At 40.9% G+C, this 22,377-nt stretch overlaps 1 protein-coding gene across 1 annotated transcript in view; it reads right to left on the bottom strand.

Annotated features, from left to right (window-relative positions):
- Positions 1–19,675, bottom strand: part of LOC307189514 (histone-arginine methyltransferase CARM1-like) — a 288,148-nt gene extending 268,473 nt beyond the window's left edge. The window contains exon 1 of the mRNA XM_079927678.1: positions 19,495–19,675. The gene's annotated coding sequence lies outside the window, so the exon portion shown is untranslated. The remainder of the gene's footprint in view (positions 1–19,494) is intronic.
- Between the last annotated feature and the right edge of the window lie 2,702 nt (positions 19,676–22,377).

Genomic DNA, 22,377 nt, shown 5'->3' with positions numbered 1-22,377 from the left:
AGCAATATGGCGGCCACACTACTTAGCATGTTGTTCCACCAAAAAAAAAAAAAAAAAATTCTGTGCCTCAGCCAAAAACAATTTTCTACACATCATGAAGGAATTCTGATGCCACTCCCAAGTCCACCTCACACAGTTCTGCTGCTGTCCTGGGGACATGATTCTAGCTTGAGTAACTCAGATACGGGACAAGGTACTCATAAAAGGAGGCGGGAGTTAACCCCGAGATAAACCCAACCCACATCACAGGTTTCCTGAGAAAGGTGTATGGGAATGGCCACGGTTAGAAGCAGAAAGTGATCAGGTCTTGCAGACAGAGGCGGACCTAAGATGAGGGAAGCAGCTGGACCTGGGAACTTCACGGGAGGGGTTTCCCTCAGCTCACAAGGAAAAGTCACACTTCACGTGCGGTTTTTCTCATCTCAGGTTGTAAGTGCCTTTCAGTGCCCCGTCTCGGGGCTGCAGTTTGTCAGCTCTGCCTCTGCAGCTGAGTCTGGTGGTGGGTTGGAACACAGCATACGAGAGAGAGAAATGTACTGGCCCCCCGGGAAGGAAAGAGCATTTATCTAGAAGACTGTTTCCAGGATTGCAGATCATTACTAGCAGGAAATGAAAGGGACCCCCACATTGCTGGGAGTGCAAGGGAGGAGCAAGCCATGCTGAGGAGTAAACCAAGAGGCTTGGGGGGAGGCAGATTTGGGGTCCAACCTCAGACCCAGTCCTTACCTGAGTAACTCAGGCAAATTCCTCAGATGCTTTGAATTTATGGAAGTTTTTACAGTAAACACACAATGACCCTATAAGCTTATTGTGAAAATTAAATGACACTGTATAGCAAGCACTGAATATATACAGCAGCTATCATTATTACTCATGCAAGAAAATATGGAAAAGTAAAAAGACAAAAGCTTAAATAAATCATATTCCCTCACCTGACTACAACCATTGGAATTATTTTAGAAGAGTTATTTCTTACATTTTTTTTATTAGCCAGCTAATCTTGGCACTGTCAGCTTTTTTTTTTTTGAAAGAAAAAAACAGTGTGAATACCCACAGGTAGGAGAGATGTATGTATATAGGATTGACTCCGTTTTCCCCTGATAAGAAAGACTTACTAGTTACATAGGCGTGCGAGTTTCAGCTTTTATTTATTTTTGTTTTTGTTGTTCTGTCATTTATTTATGGCTTGTGATTTATATTGTACTCATGCCCAGAGGCACATTGGCATGTTTTGTAAACTACCAAATAAATAAACAGCAGCTATATTTCCAGATCCATTTGCATGGAGGTGAAAGCAAACATGAAAATTGGAGAAAACAAGCTGGAAAATTGAGAAGACGGTTGGAAGAGCATTTTGAAAAACTAATGTGATTATTATTAATCTGCCAATCCACGCTTAAATCCAGGGTCAGACCCCCTGCAATAGGCAGTTACAAAGAAATTACTTCGAGGATTGTCCACCTGGAGTTCTTCCCAGAGAGGTGATGTGTTTGTATGAAATCTATGCATGATTTCTCATGAGGTTCCTTTCTTGATCTCTAAGCAGGAATTCTAAAACAGACATAGTAAGCTTACTGACCCAGAATACACTTGATTATCTGACTTATGAGAGAACACAGTAGGAAGAATAAAACGGATGTTAACAAAAAATGCATCCGTCTATAATTTACTACCACACGCATACCCTTTTCAGTTTCTCCATACATTACAAAAATGTTGCTTCACCAGTTCATCTTAATGCTTCCTTCCAGTTCTAATATTTTGAATATGTAGAATAGCTGATATTTATTCATTGGTCTACATGAATTCTCATCTGTATCATATGGTTGCAGATTTACCTTTAGGCTAGTATTAGCACTCCACATTCTGAAGGGCAATGCTGGTCAAACTTTATTATGCTTAAGAATCACCTGGAGAGATGGTTAAAATGCAGATTGCTGGGCCCAGCCCCCAGCAATTCAAATTTAACAGGCCTAGTGTGGTGCCCGAGAAATAATTCTATTTCTAACAAGATCTCAGGGGATGGCAATGCGGCTGGTCTGCCACCAGTGGACCAAACTTAAAGTAACTCTGTTCTGACCTTGGGAGGAGTTGCATCCAAAGTCAGGCAGTGTGTTGAAATGTGCAGCAGCTAATCCAGGAAGCTGAAGAAGTGCATAGAGATAATGAAGGATATCTGTATCATTTGATTACACGTGTGCAGTATTTGCCGGAAGCTGGTTTTGCCACAAACATTCTGAACTATTTCCACATCATTTCAAAGTTGTAATAAGAGCTTGTTTATCTTTTCAGGGGATACACTGACACAAAATTTCCGGAAGGGGCAAATGAAGAATAGGATTATTTTAAAGAGCTCCACCTCCATGCTTGTATACCAACCAATCGGTACTTCCCTTTCACTCGTATTTAACTGTTACGTGAGCATCGCAGGTACAGCACAAAGAGCACTTTAACCTCTTCCATGTTTCGCCTTCCTCATCTGCAAAGTGAGGATGGTAACTCCAGTATCAAAGACTTGATGTGAACATTAAAAGAATCATGCATATGAAAGCAAAACACTGCCCAGGGAGTACACCCCTGAGTTCCTCATTCTCTCAGGGCACCTCATTCCTTTCCCACAGAGTGCTCATTACAGATTATAACTACACATGGGGCGCGGGGAATGACGATTTAATATCTCTCTCTCTTTCCCACACACACTATCGTAAACCCCACGAGTATCTGTTTTGCTCACTGTTGAATCCACAACACTTAACCCAGTTCCTGGTTCTTAGCAGGCAATCAGAAAAGACAATATTTGGCCTGTGGTAAAAACTCAATAAGTGTCAGTTTAAAAATGGATACACACAAAATAGTAGGTGCAATCAAAATAAGAAATTTAGAGAAGGAAGGCATTCTTAATAATTAAGGATCTAACTATGACACTAGAATTGGCTGCAAAGCCAGCACAGCTCTCACAGGGGACCTCTGAGGTTTCTAGCTGCAACAGCAAATCCAAGACTGACAACTGTGGTGTTTAAGAGTTGGGTCATTACCTCCTAGAAAAAATAAAAAGGCTGAGCTACTCATCTCTTGGGTCCTCCTTTTTCGTTTAAGGATCTGCTTTGTTTCTGATTTCTTCAAATGTATTGCCTGTTCTTTCTGAGCTCTCCTTCTTAATGGAAAATTTAAGTCAGGGATAAGCGAAGACTCTTAGAATTTACAAACACAATGCACATTTTCAGCTCAATAGTTCCTATAGGTTTGCCAAATTTGTCAAATTTATAATGATGGTCTGGGGAAAAAACCTGCTCAATTAGATTGCCAAGAACACTGACACACACAGGCACATAAATTTTTACCTTTCAAGGACCAAAATTAATTTTTGGTATGAGGACATTATTAGTATGACAGTTTTACTGTACAAGTTAAAAATAGGAATTGCATAATAGGACAAAGACACTATATCACTGAGCTCTTAGTGGAGGCGCACTGTTAAGGGTGTTTTCTTGGAAGAAGGAGAAATAAACAGCTCAGTTCCTGAGGCAGAAGTTGCCCAAGGAGACAACATATACAAACTAATTGCAGACAATAAAGATAAATCTTAAAACAATTTTTATATATACGTAAGTGCAAAGTAGGCCATTTTAGACAGATTTCCTAAGCTTTGCAGTCAGAACTAAACCTGCAGTGCTTGTGCCTTAGTTTGAAAAGCTTTCAGAATGAATTCAAATCTTCTATAGTTTTGCATTGTCTACTCTGTTACTGCCACTCATTTTTACACTTTGGAAATCACGTCATTCTTAAGAAAAGGATTCCCAGTACATGCTGAAGAGATAGTATTTTCAGATACTCCTGTATTTGGTTTTCAGTTTATTATGGCGCAAAGAGACAGGGGTTTCTAGTCAGAAGTGTGCTTCCATCTCACCCACACAAGCTGGTCTCCCCTTCTTAACCTCTCTGTGCCACAAGTATCTCCTCTTATAAGAGATGGATAATAACAAAACTAACCTCACAGAGTAATGGCCAGAATTATCCTCTTAATTCTCATTTATTTGGGCTAATTTAAAATTTGTTTCCATTTCCAAAACAAGAATAGTTCTATAGTGGAAGGTATGGCAATAGGAATAATACATGCAGAAGTGCTTAGTAATACTAAGAACCACACAAAGAATTTATTAATATTACTTTAAATAACTTCCCCAATAAGGAAAGAACACAGCTGCCAGCCATGGGTAGAAACAGCCTCAAATGGTCACTTATGAGCCAAGCCTCCCACAGGTTTACTGAGCTCACACTTCCTTGGGTCTTTCAGAGTGGGCAACGCTCGGCACTTTGCATCGACCTTCAGTGGTACCTGCCAATTATCTTCCCCAGAGACCCGCTAAGAGGGCTGTACTCTGGAACACCTGCAATCTCTGCTCTTTAAAAATAGAAAACCACTTTAACTTGTGTAGGCTTAACACAAGTGGGGGCAGAGAACTACCTCAACCCTGGTACACTCAAAGATTTTTCTTCTCCTTTGTATCTGAAAATATTCTGTTTGTTTTTTTTTTTCAAATAATGAATTGTTTTTCTGAAAATTAGAAATGAATTGATCAAATAGGACATTTATTGGTAAACTATAAACAAAACTTAATTACCACTACTTTCCTAGTTTCTTTAGGCATATTACTACAATTGAGAGAAATCATCAGCCTTGAGTATAATTTTCACAATCATTTAGTCCATAGTGTAAACCACCAATTCACACACACACAAAATACAAATTCTTTATATATATATAAGATCAGATGTTCAAGTTCAGTGTGGAAAATATGAAATAAAAATTTTAAAACCTTTTTTTCACTTTCTAGAATCACAATATATCTTTAAAATTCTATTGATTAAGAGACAGAGAAATAAGCACCCTGTTCATTGATGAGGGCTATGTAAATTGGTAAATCTCTTTGGAGGACAGTATATCTAATTTCAAAACACCTATCTCTTAGTACTCAGCAATTCCACTTCTTAAAATGGACTATAGATGGACTGGAGTCAAAGCTTATGAGGAGGACAGATTTTTATGATGAAAATCTAAATTATAAACGTACTCCGAAATCCCTTCAACCTGCCTCAAAGTACAGCATCCTCTATAGAGTTACAACGTGAGAAATATATAAATGTGTAGACATATATGTGCAAAATACAATTTTTATAGTATTTCTAGCAACAAAGGATAATGAGACACTCACTCAATACCCCAAATTAAAAGCTAAAGCTGGGGCTTCCCTGGTGGCGCAGTGGTTGAGAGTCCGCCTGCCGATGCAGGGGACACGGGTTCGTGCCCCGGTCCGGGAAGATCCCACATGCCGCAGAGCGGCTGGGCCCGTGAGCCATGGCCGCTGAGCCTGCGCGTCCAGAGCCTGTGCTCCACAACGGGAGAGGCCACAACAATAGAGGCCCACGTACCAAAAAAAAAAAAAAAGATAAAGCTGAAATTATTGATGATTACAGTAAAGGGGAGTTATGCTCAGGCACCTTGTCTCTGCATAGAGCAGACTGCTTAGCTTTCGTGGTTTGGTTTGGTTTTGTAAGCATGGAGTTCAGGGGTTGCAGCTTTTCAGAGGTGTGAGTAGGTTGACATCATTTGTAGAAGCCTGGTTACTTGGGTGAGACTGTTGGTTGTAACCTGAGGTGTGTTTATTGGCGTGAATCTCTGGTTGACGGGCTTTCAGGGGGTGGGTGGACGTTGACTGGTTGCTTTGTACAAGTGTGTCCAGGTTGCTGATCCGTTGGTTTATGAGGGGTTCTGGAGGCTCCTTGTTATCATGGCTACAGGAGAACGCATCTTTTCCGAAATGTGTGGAATATATTTGGTCTTATCGTTTTTACCCAAATGTCCTTTGATGCAACTGCACTTTATAATCACAGAAATAGACAAGGATGTTCGCTGCCTAAAGAGATTGCAAACAACTTACATAAATTAGGTGATTAAATGAATTTGGCACATCTGCACTATGGAAAACAATATAACTTTTTATAAGGAAGGAAACTAGATGTACTGATATGAAACAATTTCCATGATGTGGTGGTGAGTGAAAAAAGCAAGGTGTAGAACAAGTTCTTATCTATATGTAGAACTCTCTGGAAGGATTAAAAGAAAGAAACTGATAAAAGTATTTATCTCAAGAGAGAGAAACTGGGAGACTCTGGGTGGGAAGAGTAGAGGAAAACCTTTCATTAGAAAGTCGGCGTTCAAAACCCAGTCATCTTGGACTCGAAATTCCATTCTCTTTCCACACTGCCCCGCCAAACTCCTCTCATATGTGATTTTTCAGGTTGATGCTCCAGTCGGCTTTGGGTAAGAGCACCCCCGACGTCACTCCATAAAATGGTCTTTAAAAACTTATCACACCATCAGCCCAAATCCCCCTCTTCTTATTTAACCCCATTTGCTTGACTGACTGTGTCCTCGAGGTTTGGCACACTTGGGGTGAGCACCATTCTTAGGGACCATCCTGAGGCAGAACTGTGCTGCCCAGAGAGCACCTGCTCGCACTCCTTCCCAGCCCTGCCCCCGGTCCACACCCGCGGGGATGTCCCCACTCGCCCTGTGGAATGCTTCGGCTGTTTGCCTTCTCCGTAGACGAGAGCCTGTTTCCTCCGCCTTGCCGGTTTAGTCAGCGCAGAGTTGACACATCTGCGAGGACGTCTTTCAACCGCCCCCGGCATCAGCGCCTCCAGGGCCCCTGAAGTACTTTCCCCAGTCTTCTCTCAAATCTTTCCTGCCTCTCGCCAAGCAACTGAGAGGCTCACAACTAAACCCAGCCAGCCGGGTGTGGTCTCCAGAGAACTCCACAGATTTTACTACTACAGTGAGAAGAGAACTCATGAATGCAAAATAACGTGGAGCGGGAACAAAGTCCCGTCAGAATGACTGAAATTTCTAGGGCTGCTCAAGTCAGCACTGGCTGAGGAGCGGCTGGGGCGCAGGGAGGGGATGCGAACCATGGGCGGAGCAGTAGGAAGATGATGTGAGGCTCACTGTCCGACGGTGAAGGTGCTTCAGAACCAAATAGTCACACAGCTGTAGGGTTTTCCTCTTGGGTGGGGCTGCATCAATTAAGTAGGCGGATCCCTGTATTTTTATCTAAATTTCAACCACTCCACAGGCTTTTCTTTGGAGCACACACATGGAGAGAGTGCCTAGGGTGTCCCGGTGTCTCTTCTCATAAAGACCTGAATCCTATTGGATTAGAGCTCCACCCTGATGGCGTCATTAAATCTTATTACTTCCTTTAGAGACCCATTTCCAAATACAGCCACATCGGGGGTTTGGGCTTCAACTTATAATTTTGGAAAGGACACAAGCATCCGGTCCAGAGTAGGTGTATGTTGCCCCCTCCTATCATACTCGGGTCAAAACAGCAGTCTGCGTACAGCTCTGAAGCAGATGGGATGAATCTATTCTACACAGACCTCCAGGCACCTGGGACTCTGCTGGGCGCCACGATGGGTTTTAGGGCATTAGGGCACCGTGGTTAAGAGCTCAGGTTCTGAACTAACGACAGACAGACAGCACCCCTTGTTTGCTGTCTTGGGAACGTGACTTCGGCTCTCTGGGCCAGAGTTCCACGGCGACACGCGCACACGGCAGCACACCGGGTACTATGTATGCTGTGTCAAGACCCGGGGTGGCCTGAGCCCCTTGTTCACTTGCCTCTGGCCACAAACAGGCTCCCCGCTGAAACCGAGCACGACCCTGCGAGGCCCTCCCCAGTACAAAAGCCTTTCCCTGTGCCCCGTTTCCTGTTTGTAGGAAACAGGCTTTGGCCTCCCAGACCTTCTCTGAGTTCCAAGGAGGAGATTCAAACAGGCATAAGGAAAGTGATGGGATGCAGAAACAAAGGAAAAGAGGTCAGGGAAGAATAGTGTAGTGATAAGGAAGGGCTCCCCCTCACGGGATGTACATAACAATCTGATACATCTCTTTGAGTTCTTCTACAGGAACTAAGGTTCCCATCCAGGTTGAGGATGGTAACTTCAGGCTGAGCACAAGCACACAGACCCCAGACTGGTCGGAACCAGGCTGATGACTGAGACTGCTGAAACACCACCCTGTTACCTCACCACCAACCGATGAGAAGAAAGCCACACACCCTGTAGCCCTCCCGCCAAGTGTAACCTTCAAAAGCACTTCCCTGAAAGTGTTTGGTCTACTGGGCACCAGCCCCCTGACCTCCCTGCTTGGCCCTGAAATAAACCCTTCTCTGCTCCAAACTCCAATGTTTCCGTTTGTTTGGCCTCACTGGGCACTGGGCACATGAACTTGGGTTCAACAACACTGTGACAGTGTACAATAATGATCTACACGTCCTGACGTGAAAACAGAACAGGTGATGGGGTTCAGGACACACTACCCAAAATATGGCACCTTGGGATGATAATATCTTAAGCCAAAGGAATTAAAAAAACAAAACAAAACAGGAGAAGCAGGAAGATCACTCTGACCTCTCCCTGATCACCCTTCTTCCCTGAAATAGGTCATAAAATGCCTATGTGAAAAGTACCCCATACCAGGAGGAGGAAAGACATTCATATCACCAAAGACAGGGGATTCGGGACCAAGAAATCTGTACAAACAAACCTTGTTAAACTAACTCTTATTGTCCTAGTTACTTCTTCACCATTTACTACCCAGAACCCAAATCCCTTTGACTTGTCAATTCTTCACAAATTTATTTCAAAAAAATTTTTCAAATTTCCACAGTGAACACATATTACTTTGTATAAATTATTTTAAAGTGTTTTAAAGCATTAAATTTATCCACTGAAGGAAATTCAAAAAGATTTTCTTCAGCTAGATCCCAGGTGGAAGGTCTGAAACATGAGAAATGGCAGACATGTGGGTGAATCTAAAAGAAACACTGGCTGTACAAAACAACAATCAATGTCAAATGTGTGTGTATAGAAACAAGCCAGAACCAAAATACTGGGCAAAGATTGTATTAACCTTGAGAGGGGGTTATCAGAGCTACCGCACCATATTATTCAGTGGCACTATTCACAAAGTACAGAGGAACTGCAGGAGTGAAAAGAGAAACACTAAGAATTTTCTTTAAGGACTCCTTTTGAGCCATTAAGATTGAGAGAGAGAAAAAGCTTCTGAACACATTTGAGGGAGACATCTCCATAAACTATAGGCAGGATTTATATTTCAAGATAAAGATAGGACATGGAACCAACCTAAATGTCCATCGACAGATGAATGGATAAAGAAGATGTGGCACATATATACAATGGAATATTACTCAGCCATAAAAAGAAACGAAAATGATTTATTTGTAGTGGGGTGGATGGACTTAGAGTCTGTCATACAGAGTGAAGTAAGTCAGAAAGAGAAAAACAAATATTGGATGCTAATGCATATATATGGAATCTAAAAAAAAAGGAAGTGGTACTGATGAACCTAGTGGCAGGGCAGGAATAAAGAGGTAGACATAGAGAATGGACTTGAGGACACAGGGTGGGAGAACGAAGCTGGGGCGAAGTTGAGAGTAGCATGGCCATATACACACTACCGAATGCAAAATAGATAGCTGGTGGGAAGCAGCCACATAGCACAGGGAGATCGGCTCGGTGCTTTGTGACCACCTAGAGGGGTGGGATAGGGAGGGTGGGAGGGAGGCTCAAGAGGGAGGGGATGTGGGGACATATGTATGCATATGGCTGATTCGCTTTGGCGTACAACAGAAACTAACACAGTTTTGTGAAGCAATTATACTCCGATAAAGAGCTATTAAAAAAAAATATGATGGGAAAAATATCCTCTACACATTTTCAATATATTTATGTATATAATATATACATATATATGCATGTACATGTATGTATATTTGAAAATAAACTTAACAAGAAATTTTAAAGATAAAGATGGACATAATGTACCTTTGAGAATGGATTTGTCTCTTAGTAACTTAAGGTCAGAAAAGCAAACGGTAATAACTTAAAAATAAGCACACGTTTGGCAGTTAGGCCATTTCATGTTAACAAATCCAGCTAAACAGTTTCTATAGCTCACAACGTATTCATTTGTAATTCACCAAACAAAATCAGTTTGTTGTATGTAACAGAGGCAAATAAAAGTTCTGTGAAATTGTTCCAAAGTTTCCCTATAATTTAATGTATCTCCTTTTTATGGGGGACTCATATCTCTAATATCATGTTTTCTGTTTCCACGTTAGATACGAATCTATACATCTCGGTTCCATCCTTCATCATTTACTGGTAGCTAAATTATGGTGAATTATGCTAATGAAAATGTTCAATCTTGTTTAATTTACCCATATGCTAAATATTCAGGACACAGGAGGAAAAAGTGTATGTTCTTAGATAAGACAAACTTGTGGATTCCATGGATTTAAAGAACACTCTTGGAAGTCTCTTTATATTTAATGCTTATTGAGTACATGAGTGAATGGATGGATATGTAAATGAATGGATGGTTATGCAAACAATTAAGCAAACTACTTGATCACATCCCTCCCTTTGGGTTTGCTTCCTCTACCCTGTCAGCTGGTTATGAGCACCTGCAGAGGTGATTTTGTGAAGGACTATTTTCCAAGTTGGCCTTAGTAATTGGGGGAGTTCCAGCCTTAGTTCTGCCTCAGTTCTGCCCAACACTCAGCCCCACAGGCTCTTCCCTAATTGAGAGCGCGCACTGTTGGCTGCAGACACCTAGAATCTAAGCGGGGGAGCTGCCCAAGTCACAGACTTTGGTTCGCATTCAATTCAGCACCTGTGCAGTTGGCCTGTGGCCTTGCATCCCAGTCTCAGCAGTGACAGCTCCTGAGAGGGTTCCCACCTGGCTTTCTAAATCAGTGTTGCTCACTCAGCCGTGGGCTAGTCATCCCCATGTGGCAGGAGTGACGCCTATGAAAAGGTGAAGGGCCAAACACTTAGAGGAGAAAGTGGGGGCAATGCTATATTTTAATAAAGAGGTGAAAAAAGGTTCTGATAACATGGGGATATATTTTGAAAGAAGTTCTAGCCAAAGACACCACTCTCACTCCAAATGTTTATATGTGAAGAAACACTGCATACAATGAATCAGAAGTCACAGAGGCACAGACCCTTCAGACAGAGGGGGTCGTAAAAGTCCAATAGTCCGAAGTCCTCCCTAGAGGTAAGGAAGACAGGAAAACCAGGTCTTTCCAGTGTCACATGACCTGTCAATGGCAGACTGAGGGCAGTGACTTTACGTGTGTCTGCCGCTTCACAAAGCGCATCGGCATGCGCTGTCCTATTTATTACACCGCACTAACCCTGTAAATTAGGTATTTGTTATGATGTTTATTTTACAACTAAGGAAACTACCTGTCACGCTCAAACAATCCAGGAATCAGCAGCTTGATGGTTCTTTACCCTTGACCTAGGTATTTGATAATAAATAGTTTTAGAACTGTGCTGAACCAAGGTTTTCACTGAAGTTGACTGTGTTTTACAGACTGAGAATGATTTGGAGATCACTGAGAAATACAAAACATAACTTCGTGAAGAACAAAGAAAGTAAATATAGAGATAAACTTTGAGCTATATAATAATTATGAATTGTGTTTTTCTTACAAATAGAATTAAAATACACAGCTCTAATGAATCAATTATAACACATAATTGAAAAGGTAATAAATGGAGTTAAATTGTTCTAAGGCCCATGTATTATCCAGGAGGAAGGTAAAAGTATTGATACTTTTAGATCTTGTTGATATATGTAGTTAATTATAATATTATGTACTATAATATATATTATTTTCTTTCGAGTAAATCAATAAAAGAATAGAAAAAGAGTACACAGCTTCTTACCCAGCAGAAGGGGAAATGGAATGATAGAAAGTATTCGGTCCAATAGAAGGGACAAACAGAGAAAGAAAACACAGGACAGGCAGGACAAATAAAGGTCAAAATAAGATGGTAGATGAAACCTAATTATGTCAGCAATTGTATCAACATAAATAGACTAAATGCTCCAACTAGCATCCATGATTGGTCTGAACACAATTTAACTTTAATCCGTTTACAAGAAATACATCTAAAACATTAAAATATATAAAAGTTGAAAGTAAAATTATGAGAAAGCATAAGTCAAAAGAATACTGGTATTCTATGTTAGTATCAGACAAGATAGACTTCCAGGCAAAAACCAGTACAAGGAAGATATGTAGTCACTTCCTAGTGGTAAAAGGCTCAATCCTTCAGGAAGATAAGATAATTTTAAGTTGCTGTACTAGTAACACCATTGCCAAAAACTAAACAATCAAGCAAACACAGAATTACAAGGAGAAGTAGACAAATCCACAATCAGATTAAGAGATTAAAACTCACCCCTCTGAGTAAATTATAGAACAGGAAGACAAACATACCAGTATGAACACTGAAAATATGAGCAACATAATTACAAGCTAGAGCACATGGATGTACATACAATCTGCACATAGTACCGAACAATACACATTCTTTTATGGCACACACAATATTTAAGGAAACCAACTGTATACTAGGTCATAAAGTAAACCTATACAAATCTCAAAAGACTGAAATCATACAGAATTTCTTCTCTGACAGCAACGTAATTAAGTGACAAATCAATCACAAGATAACTAGAAAATCTTCATATGTTTGGAAAGTAAGACACAGACTTCCAAGTTATCCATGGGTTAAACAGGAAATGATAAGGTAAATCAGACAATGTTCAGAGTGATTACAGACACATGACAAAATGTCCCGGACCATCTTTTTGTCATTAGACAGAAAGACCTAGAGAAAATGGAAAATTTTCTAAAAAAAATGTAACTTATCAAAACTGACCTAGGAAGGAATTTAAAACTTGAGTTGTAACGTAACCATTAAAGAAACTGAACCAGTCATTTAAAATATTCCCAAAAAGGAAATTCTAGGTCCAAGTGGCTTGAACTGACGAAGTTCTCCAAACGTTCAAGGAACAATTAAGAAAACAAGATAGAGCGAAAGGTAGAGAAGCATTAATCGAAGAAAGCATGTCTGAAAAATACCTGGATGAGAAAGAAGACAGTAAATGAGTCCTCGTTACTGAACCTAAAAGGACTCCAAAAGAGTTAATTATTAGCTTTATCAGCAGTCAAAAAGGAAAGACTGGAATCCCAGAAAAATGTCATTTTTCTCTGGCATAATTATAGCAAGGACTGACCAAGCCCTTCCCCCTGAACTGCCCAGAGGATGGTGGGTAGGGGCTGCAGACCCTCCCACAAGCATGCCCTTGGGCTTCCCACACAGCTCACTGGCTAGGTATTATCTCTTTTAATCTTCACACTACCTCTGTGCTGTGAATCCTATTCTTATCTTAATTTTACAGATGATGAAGCTGAACTTTAGAAAAGTGATTTTCATGGCCACATAGTTAGCAAATGGCATGGCTGGGGATGGAAGACAGGCCAACTGACTAGAAAACCCATACCCTTAGCTTCTCCTCTACACCTATGTTATTAGTGGTCCTAATGAACCTCCCAGCAGGATCCATCAGGAATGTGTGCTTCCCCACAACAACTCTCCTCTTCCTTGGCACAGATAATCCAGTGCTGACTATTTCAAAGAAGCATATGGTGCCCAAGGATTGACCTTTGGAGAGCTATGTATAGAATGTGGACATTCTGAGATTTGTGCCATTATGTGACAACAGGCGGTCAGCACTTACCCATAACAGTTGTTTAAAATAGCACCTGAAAAATATTTAGTATCTTCATAAAATGGGGTTTGACAATAGAGACTACCCCAAAGTAGAGTTGTTGGGATAACTGAGTTAATATTTGTCCTCTATGTTAACCACTAAGAAGCAAGCAGTCAGAAGGCATCTCTGCAAAACACCGTTCACCCCTGCAGCATGGCCAACCAGTGCTGTGTCTGTCCAGCCCCAATTGCATTACATTCTGATAAACATCCATGGACAGTTATGAAGAACACCTAACTTTCATAATTTTGGCTCCTCTCGAGAAGAAATATCCCAAATCTGAAGGAGTGTTGGAGGTGGAACAAATCAATTCAGCTAACAAGCATGAGCCTTACCCCAGTGCTCTGGGCTTCAGCATCTTGAGTTAAGGACCTGTCATCTCCCTTCTGGAATAAATTTCCCCTCTAGACACATTACTCTCACTGCCCTTATAGGTGTACCAGGTTCATACTCTAATTTCTCAGATTTTGTTACGTGAATCAGTCCAGTGTGTAACACTGAGTCTGAGGAATCGTGAGTCATGTGTTACACACATTTCCCATTTTTATCTTTGCTTGGTGGAATGTGTTGTAGCGTTTTAAATAGATCTTGGTCTCCTTGAACCTTTATATTCAAATTCATTCTTAGGGTGAAAGAAAAAATTATGAAGTCAAATGTAAAGAACAGACTTCTTGCAAACCCATGACTAAGCAGCTACCCTCAGTGAGCAGAGAGAGAAGTCCCCATCAGGCCACTGCCCCACCAGCACCTTCTGCTGGTCCTTCAGTCCTGAGCAAGAAGACTGGAGGACCTGTGCCCCCAGCATGTATTTGTACTGGTGATGCAGACAAAATAAGTTAATACATTCAGAATTCCTAATAAGTCTGAGATCCAAATGTAAAGAAAGTGGCAACTTTGAAATGTGCTGAATTTTAGAGAGGGGGTGTGCCATTTATAGGAGCCCAAGAATTTTAGTGTAGTGGGTGTAAATTTCACAACCCATAAACTCACTCTGTTACAAAAGTATTTTTTAAATCTCTATTTCCAGTTCCCCTTCTGCTGGTTAGCAGAACATTTATTAGCTGTTATCTTTGTAAAGTAGAACTGGATTGGGAGGAGGAACTTTTTTTTTACTTTGTATACTTCTGTGCAATTTTACTTTATTATTTTATGAAAAAGAGTCCATTTCTCCTAACTCCTAATGAAAATCCTTTTTGGACAAGATTCAGATGAACTCTGCTACCCAAGGAAAAGCAAGTGGTTGATGGTGATGCTTCAGAATTCTCCCAGCAGAACATGGCAGCAGATATGTTCTCTCCCAGAAGCCACCTTGTAAAACTCGATGTTCGAACTGATGCACCTACAGGTTACTGTTAAGAAACTGGACCTCTCTTAAAAACTTAAATATAAGATATGACACCATAAAACTCCTAGAAGAGATCAGAGGCAAAACATTCTCTGACATAAATCATACCAATGTCTCCTTAGGTCGGTCTCCCAAGGCAATAGAAATAAAAACAAAAATAAACAAATTGGACCTAATCAAACTTACAAGCTTTTGCACAGCAAAGGAAACCATAAACAGAATGAAAAGACAACCTACAGAACGGGAGAAAATATTTGCAGAAGATGCAACCGACAAGTGCTTAATTTCCCAAATATATAAACAGCTCATAAACTCAACAACAACAACAAAAAAACAAGCAACCCAATCAAACAAATGGGCAGCAGACCTAAATAGACATTTCTCCAAAGAAGACATACAGATGGCCAATAGGCACATGAAAAGATGCTCAACATCACTATTTACTAGAGAAATGGAAATCAAAACTACAATGAGGTACCACCTCACACTGGTCAGAATGGCCATCATTAAAAAGTCTACAAATAACAAATGCTGGAGAGGGTGTGGAGAAAAGAGAATCCTGTCACACTATTGGTTGGAATGTAAATTGGTGCAGCCACTATGGAGAACAGTATGGAGGTTCCTCAAAAAGCTAAAAATAGAGTTGCCATATGATCCAGCAATCCCACTCCTGGGCATATACCCAGACAAAACTCTAATTCAAAAAGGTACATGCACCCCTATGTTTATAGCAGCACTATTTACAATAACCAAGACATGGAAACAACCTAAATGTCCATCAACAGATGAATGGATAAAGATGTGGTGTGTGTGCATGTGTGTGTGTGTATACATATGTATACACACACACACATACACACACGTGCGTGCGCACACACACACAATGGAATATTACTCAGCCAACAAAAAGAATGAAATAATGCCATTTGCAGCAACATGGATGAACCTAGAAATGATTATACGAAGCTAAGTAGATCAGAAAGAGAAAGACAAATACCATATGATATCACTTATATGTGGAATCTAAAATATGATACAAGTCAACATATCTATAAAACAAAAACAGACTCGCAGACATAGAGAACAGACTTACGGTTGCCAAGTGGGTGCAGGGGTAGGGGAGGAAAGGAACGGGAGTTTGAGATTAGCAGATGCTAACTATTATATACAGGATGGATAAACAACAAGGTCCTACTGTATAGCACAGGGAACTATATTCAATATCCTGTGACAAACCATAATGGAAAAGAATATGAAAAAGAATATATATAATATATATAAAAATAACTGAGTCACTTTGCTGTACAGAAGAAATTAACACATTGTCAATAAACTATACTTCAATAAAATTTAAAAAAAAAAGAAATTGGGCCTCTAATAAGATACAGAAACATTCTAGTGCCAGAAAATTGAGTTCAGTAAAAGCTGGAGGTAGAGTGGTAGGACTAATGAGGAGGGCAGACAGTGAGTGTGGACATCCCTATTGGCTCAATAGTTGACAGCCAGCACGGACAGGGACAGCTAGAGGAGTGGGGTAGACAAGCCCCGGAGTCCTTGTCTCTGGCTCTCTTCATTCCTATGACACTGCTTAGCAAAAGCATTTCTATGCAAGAGCATGACTCTTGCTGTTTCCCTAGTCCTAAGCTGTGTGGCATTCTGGATTTTGCAAATCATTCGGGATGGCCATATGGCATCCTAGGTTTAATTGACTGAAGTTGGGCATATGGTAGTGACAGCACACCTATCAAGCAAGTAAACCATACTATTTCTGCAGTACAAATAGTGTGATTTCCTGCCCATATCTGCTGTTTCTTAGGGTTTCCCCTAGACACATTCTGTGGTCTTGGTCTACTGCCGAGTGCCACAGAGAGCCCTCTATCTTCTAAAGATCACAGGGCTACTTCTCTGATGCACAGAACCTTACACAGACGTTAATCATCTGAATAGCCATTTGGGCAAAGTGGAAAAACACTGGGAACTCTAGACCACTGAGAAACGCATTTCTGCAGGATCTGGACAGCTTGTAAATTTGGGAGACTTTCCAAATTTTCCTGTTACAGAGTGTATCTTTACTCTTATCAGGCACTCAGATTTTTTTTAAAAAGAATATTCTTAGCATTTATTTGTTAACTCAAATCAACAAATTTATCCTTTTGTAATAAGATATAAGAAATCAGGTAGGCAGTACTCAATTGTGATTACTGAAGCATGAACATTTCATAGCTACTTCTGGTTTAAGACATCATTAAATAATGTGTTCAACGTAAAAAGCTGAAACACAGTATTGGGGATACCTTTCAATATAAATGCATAAGTTAAATGTTTCCTGGGCTCAAGAAAACTGTTGGGTGGATTTGGGATTTTAAGCCATTAGGTGAGACTGAACTCAGACTAGTTTTGATGTTTTTAAAAAAACAGCTCGATAAATTATCTTACAGCATATATACAGATAACAACTACACAGATCAAGAAATAGAATGTTGTTAGCACCAGAAAACCTTGAGCTCTTTCCTAATTGTAAATGTTTTTGTAACCGAACAGGATCCTATGGGCCCTTCCTGGGACAGACCCTTCCCCCATATCCTCTGTTTTATCTCCTCTCTGAAATACCTAGATAATAGTACCTGATGCACTTTTCCTGAGTTGTTTTACAGATGTGAAAACTACCACCAAATGGAAGAAATTAACTACTTGATGACCATGAGCATGTAGCCCCCAGACCTACTGGCACCTAAGGATTGATAATGTTAACCCCTGTGACACTGCCCTGTTACCTCACCATTAGCCAATCACAGAACTGTGCATGAGCTGATCATATAACCTGAGACTCCCCTCCCTCACCTTGCCTTTAAAAATGCTTTCCTGAAACCCATCGGTGAGTTGGGGTGTTTTGAGCACTAGCTGCCCTGGACTCCTTGTTTGGCGCCCTGCGATAAAGGCTGCACTTTCCTTCACCACAACCCAGTGTCTAAGTTTGGTTCATTTTCTCCTCTCCAAAGCTAAGCAATAAACTTCGGTATGCGTCTTCCTGGTTTTGAACTTTATAAATGGAATAATGTAACATGTATTCCTTCATGTTTGGCTTCTTTTTCCATGTAATGTTTGTGAGATTTATCAAGTTAATTGTACTTTGTTTTATTCACTAATGTATGGTATTCCTTATATAAATAGCTTGTAATTTCTTTATTTTACATTTGAAGGAAATGGGTTGTTTTCAGTTTGGTAAGATTATGAGTCACTTCTTAGATCAGAAAGATTTTTAAAAAGTTTCTTCTTTCATAATTTAAAGAACAGTTCCTCTACTTTATACACGTAATGACGTGTTCTGAGAATATGTAGGTATGTTTAACAGGCTACAATTAAAATGACAGTGGTGTAATGACATGTTAACATAAGTGCTTAGTGTTGTATTTGCAATTCATATTCCAAGTTTAGGATGATCACTTGGGGTATAAAATATTTATTTGCCCAAAGTGCATCCACAATTAATATGGCAACTGCTGACGGAAGGGTTCCAAATAATCAAATATCATTTTGCTGAGTAATCAATTTGCCAAATTATTTAGGAATCTTTGAAGTGTTGATATCTCTGCCTGTAAAATGGCACACAGTCCTAGATCAAACATAAGATGATTTTACAAAAATTTTTTTCAACTAACTAGCTTCTAGTGATTTGATTCAGAGCTTTTGAAGGAATTACAAATTGGTTTAGGCTTTTACAGAGTTCAGCAACATTTCCAAAAAAGTTTTGCCATGTATTGGCTTCCAGAAATGTGTATAGAGAATGTGTGTGTATGGGAAAAATAGGATGAATGCACAGAAAAATGCTCGAGGCATCATTAAGAATTATTTGTAATGGTAGAAACCATCAACCTTAAATCGTATGATCATTAGGTATAATCGTGAGAATATCTTAATTCATACAAGTATTTGTTGATTAAATAATATGCTAAGTACCATGCGACACCCTGGGAATTATGTAGTGATCAAGACTGAGAGGTCCCTGAGGTTTCAACTAGAGATGGTGACTTATAAGATCCTGAAGTCACTTCCTCCCATGGACACCCGGAATCCACAGCTACAGACGGAACAAATTTCCTCTGAAAAACCCCTAAAGGCTGGCTGAGCAACTCCTATACGTTGGGTAAACAAGAAACAAAAACACATCAAAGCGGGTAGGAGAGGCTGGGACACAACCTCACCACAAACTTCACCCCCCCACACCCCACCCCTCCCCCAATTTCTCCCTGAAGAGCCAAGCCTTCCTACCCCACATTGGGCACCTCCACTTTTAAGACCTTCACCTTACAGACGAGCCCCCCCAAACATCTAGAACATTTGAAAACGAACAGGGCTCCAGTCCTGGAGACCCAAAAGGCTCTAGCAAAACTGAGAAGGGCTCTTAAAGGGCTGGAACGCCCGGACTCACCGCCCCAGGCTCCACGCAGACATGAAGTGAAGGAGGAAGCTCGTTTGCTTCTATTAAACGCGGCGTGTAGTTTAGCTCGCTCACCTGCGAGCCACCGGCATCCTTCCGGGGAGACAGCTTGGCGCCATCCCCTCGCCCCAGCCTGGCTCCAGCCACCGGCGCCATCTTTTTTTGTTGTTGTAAACTATAGGTCTTTCTATTTTCCTCTTGGCAGGTGCCCTCTTCCTCTCCCTTTGCTGCACTCCAGAGCCAGTATCGTCTGGAAGGAAGCGTTCACAGGTGTCTGGTGCCTCCGGTTCGGGGGGCCGCCGTCCAGGGAACTCTGCTCAGTCACGCGGCTCTGCAGGCCGGGGGGGGGGTCTTGTGTTCCTGGTCCCCACAGGACTGGAACAATGGAGAGACAGTCGTGGCGGGCTACCACCCCCAGGACACTGCACAGACAGCTCACTGACACATACTCCCAGTCTTTTTGAGAAAGAGCCCGTTTGCTGGTCCAGGAGCTCTGGCCTGGGGCGCATCCTTCCAGCCTCAGAGAATGGAGGCTAGCGGTCCCGCGCTTTGCGCTCTCCCTATGCCTCCCTCCAGCTCACCAGCACCGCCCAGAAAGGAGCTTATACTCTTGTCTGGTGCCCTGGTTTCTGAGGTTGCCACCAGGGAACACCTCTTCATGGCCTGGCTCTAGTGGCCCACAGGACTGTAACCAACAGAGTTCTTACACACTCACCACCCACAGGACACAGGAAGAGGCAATAGATCCAGGAGCTCAGTCTCTCTGTGAAAGTGGCCCATTAGCTCATCATCCATCATAACTGCAGCCTGAGGGGCAGGCATCTAGTTAAAGACCAAGAGGTCCCTGAAATCATGAAGTTTGGAATTATAAAGGGAAATGGACATTAAGGAAATATTCATCCAAATATTTATTTAGTGTTAAAAGTGGTTAGTGCTATACACATACACTTTCAGCACCTTGGGTTCTGAGAGTTCTTTATAGCTTTTGGTTACAAGTCTTTTATCAGATATATGTTTTGTAAACGTTTTCTCCCAGCTGGTGGTGTCAGAAACTTATTTTAGCCTGCTGGCAAACTAACAAGTGATCCTACCAGGGTGTTAAAGACACTGGCAGGACACACGAAGCTCCTGGGTTAGAGAAAAAGGACTTTGGAACTACATATTCACATCTGTTTCATTTGCTCCCCCAAACGCTCCAAGACCCTTGAGGGACATGGAAAGGCCCAAGTAGGTACTGCACACAGGGTGGATTTGTGTCACAGCTGAGAAACCCCAAGTTTAAATCCCCGATCACTTAAAGAGGGCTGATGGCAAAGCTACCCAACCTTTGCCCTGGTCAGGAAACAGGCATGCCCTTTGCCCCAGTGGGAGCCTTTATCTCTATCTTCCAAGGGTTTTTGTTACATATAGCTTTGAAAAAAATAGTCCAGAACAGAAGTGGTTAATGCATTTGCTCAAAACACATGCAAAAAAAAAAAGGAAGACCCAAGGAAAATCACCTCCCAATACATGACTTGTCCTTTCCTTCTCCTAGCAGTGTCTATTGAGGAGCAGAAAATTTTTGATAAAGTCCGAATTAGCAATTTGTTTTTTAATAGATCATGCTTGGAGTCACATCTAAGAAAACTCTGTCTGATCCAAGATCTCAAAGGTTTTTCCTATTTTTTTTAAACGTTTTATAGTTTTAGGTTTTATATATGGGTTTATGATGTTTAATTTTTATATATGGTGTAAGGTAAGGATCAAAGTTCATTTTTTTTAACATATAGACATTTAATCACTCTAGCACTATTTTTTGAAAGATCATACACTTTCTGCTGAATTGCCTTTGCTCATTTGTCAAAAATCAGTGGTCTGTAAATGTGTGGGTCCATTTCTGCACTCTTTATTCTGTTCCATTGATCCATTTGATAGATTCTGTTGATGTGTCTTGATGCCAATACCACACTGTCTTGATTACTGTAGTTTATAAGAGCCTTGAATTCAGGTACTGGTAGTTCTCCAACTTAGTTCTTCTTTTTCAAAGTTTTTTAGCTATCCTAGATCCATTGTATTTCCATATGAATTGTAAAGTCAGTTTGCCATTTTCTATTAAAAGCTTGATGGGGTTCTGATGAAGACTGTGTTGACTCTATAGACCAAATTGGGGAGAAAAAATATCTTAACAATATTGAGTCTTTTGCCTTATGAACACAGTAGATCTCTCCATTTATTTAAGTCTTTGATTTCCTTAGAAATGTTTTATAGTTTTTCAGTGTACAGGTCTTACACACCTTTCATCAGATTTATCACTATGTATTTCATAATTAGTTTTTCTTTCTTTCCCTATCTTTTTGCTTTCAGCTCTTCTTGAGTGTTTTTATCCAGACACACAGAGAGGTGTCACCTTTTAAAATTCCTTCTGACAATCTTTTACTTTTTGCGTTATATAGTGCACTTATATTTACTTTAATTACTAATATATTTTTGCACAGACAACTCAGACACAAATTCCCATGTTGCCAGTAATGCATGGGATACTTCCCAATCTCAGAGCTATCAATAAGCTGATGCAAAACCAGGAAGCTACTATGTCTAAGGTCCCTCAGCCTAAATCCTCTGCTTGCCACCCAGCCCCTGTAAGGGTAAGCAGACCCTGCCTCCTGGTCCAGTTGTTGCTTCCGAGAGAAGCAGACCAGAATCAGACCAAGTGCTCTCCTGCTCCCTTCCCCCAGTTTCAAAGTACATTATCCTCAGCAAAATGGCAGCCACTCTACTTATTATGGTGTTCCACACACAAAAAGTCTGCGTGTCAGCCAAATGACAAATTTCAACATGCATTACTTTTAGACCACGCTGAAGAAAAAATCTGGTGGACTGACTTGAATCAGCTAA

The sequence above is a fragment of the Stenella coeruleoalba genome (genome assembly GCF_951394435.1).
Source record: "Stenella coeruleoalba genome assembly, chromosome: 7".
In the NCBI taxonomy this organism is placed as follows: Eukaryota; Metazoa; Chordata; class Mammalia; order Artiodactyla; family Delphinidae; genus Stenella; species Stenella coeruleoalba.
Note: the sequence above shows the minus strand (reverse complement) of the source record. Positions and strands in the feature narration are given on the sequence as shown.